Below are 2,652 nucleotides of genomic sequence, written 5' to 3'. Positions count from 1 at the left end.
CCCCCTACTAACCTTTTTCTAGCGCGCGGCTTATATCTCTTTAACCTTAAACTTATCCTCTCCCTTTACCTTAATTATAAGCGGTTAAGCGTCCGCTACTTCTTATCTAGGCAGCGGGTTAAAGGAGGCTCTATAAAAGAGGTCTATATTAATCTTATTATAGACCCTTATTAAGAGACTATTAAGCTCTATAACCTATAGGCTAATAACCCTCTATACTATAAACTTTATATATAGCTAGTTAAGCTTTTTCTTTAGCTATGCCGACCTATAGTTATAGAGGTCTAGCTATACCTTATCTCCTACTATAAACCTATCTACTAGGGCCTTAGTCTTATTAGCGTGCTGCTCTTAATCTTACGCCGCGGCGGCTATCGCGGATTAGTAATAATCTATAGTCTCTTATAGCTTTTATATAAACGCGGAAGCGTAGCCCTTTAGTAATAAATTACTATACTACTCCGCTACTATATCTATAGTAAAAGGAACTAATAAGGGTAGTTTAAAGCTATATATTATAAAGAAAGGGGCTATTTTAATAGAAGTATATAGTCTACTATTTAACGTAAGTTAGGCCGCGGGGAGCTAATAGTCTTAGTTTACTTAGTTACGGGCTACGATAGCCTATAGGTAAGCCTATACCTCTTAGTTAACCCTCTTAGGCCCTCTATTAGTCTATAGGTAATATACCGTGCTAAGTAGCTATATAATCTAAAGTAGCTAGTATAGGTACTATTAAAAGCGGCTAGTTTAATTTAATCCCTTATCGCTTATAATAAAGGCTAGCTAGCTATATAAGTAGGCCTAGTACTATAAGAAGCGCTCTACGTAAGACTCTATATCTATAAATAGTATTAGCTTTAATACTATAAACTTACTAAGTCGGTCCTTAATTACTTATATATAGCGGTTACTGCCCTCTATAAGTAGGAGGTCCGTTATAAAGTCTATCTATATATATATATAAAACTAGTTAGGTACTAGAAGCTACTTAAGTAGCCCCTTAAGCTACGCCCTTTAAATCTTAGTATAGCTATAGATATCGTAGTTATAAAGGAAGCGGCGAACGTAGTACTATAGGAGGGGCTAGTAGAAATCCCTCGCGAGGCCTACTACTATGCCCTGCCTACCTAGGTAGCCTACGATACTAGAGTTATAGACGAGCTAAACTAGCTTCCCTTAGAGCTCGTTCCGTTCGTTTAGCTTTAGCGGTCTATCTTTCTCCTTAGCTTCTATAGTATATAGCGCGCCCGGCACCTATAGTCTCCCCCGCTAACGTAGGTGCCCCTATAGGTTAATATAATAGTCGGCTACTTATACTTTTAGCTTTAGCTTTAGATTAAGGCGTTAAGCGCCGGACTTAACGGCGCGGCGTACGCTCTCGTAGGTATAGTCTAGAGACGATATCCTATCCTATAAGCGCTAAAGGACCTTATCTTAGAACACCCGCGCTATACGCGCCCCTAGGCCGGTCTATCCCTCCTCGCCGGGCTAAGGTAAAGGTATAAGGGAAGGCTTATCCGTTAGCGCCGCGCCTTCCTCTACTAGGGAAGCTCCTATATAAGTTAATAGCGCTTCTTATAAGATAAGCTATAGATCCTAGGCCTTAATATCCGCTCTTATTAGCCGGTCCTAATCCTTCTAAGAAAGCGTATCTAGGACTACGGAGTCCCGCCTTAGCTAGTACTTAATTAAGAAGTTAAAGTATAAGAGATACTTTACCTAATAGGCTTACCGCTCTAAGAGGTACTAGTAAGTTATAAAATACTTAAGGTTCTTATAGTCTATAAGAACCTTAAAGCTCTTATAGCTCTAGAGCTCCGCTTACTATTACTTAAGGTAGCTAATAATCGCTAGTATCTCCTTATTATAAATAGCGTAATTCCGCTCTACTAGGGTTAGCTTATAGGAGTAGAACGCTATCGGTTACTTCCGCCTATCTACCTCCTAAGAGAGCGTTCCTTTAAGTGCCTAGCCGCTATAGTCCGCTTTAACTAACGTAGACCGGTTAAAGTCCTACTAAAGTAGTACTAGGGCTTAAGAGAATAGGTCCTTAAGCATATAGAACGCTCCTTTCTATATAGGCCCCTAGCGAAAGGCGGTCCGCTTCCTAGTAATCTCGTTTAAGGGCATTATAATATAAGAGAAGCCCTTAATAAATATCCTATAATAGTTCGCGAACCTAAGGAAGCTCTATACGCTTATTTACGTAGTTAGGGCAGCTTAGTCCTAAATCGCTTAGATCTTTACGGGATCCGCCTATATACCTACGCTAGCGTAGATAATAAAGCCTAGGTACTTAACCCTCTTAACCCTAAATTCGTACTTATCTAGGTCGAGGTAAAGCCTATAAAGTTAGAGGCGCTCTAGGACCCTCTATACTTTCTATATATAGTCCTTATAAGAGCCGCTTATATAGATAAGGATATTATTTATATATATAAAGGCGAACTTATCGAGGAAGTCCTAAAGTATATTATTAATATAATACTAGAAGGTAGTAGGCGCTCTTAAGAGGCTAAAGGGCGTTATAAGCTACTCGAATAAGCTATAGCGTATATAGAACGCTATCTTTTACTCGTTACCTTCTAAGATCTATACCTTATAAAACGCTTATTTTATATCTAGCTTTATAAACTACTTTACCTTTAA

Source organism: Hirsutella rhossiliensis (assembly GCF_020360975.1).
Source record: "Hirsutella rhossiliensis strain HR02 chromosome Unknown scaffold00002, whole genome shotgun sequence".
NCBI lineage: Eukaryota > Fungi > Ascomycota > Sordariomycetes > Hypocreales > Ophiocordycipitaceae > Hirsutella > Hirsutella rhossiliensis.
This window is presented reverse-complemented; position numbering follows the sequence as displayed.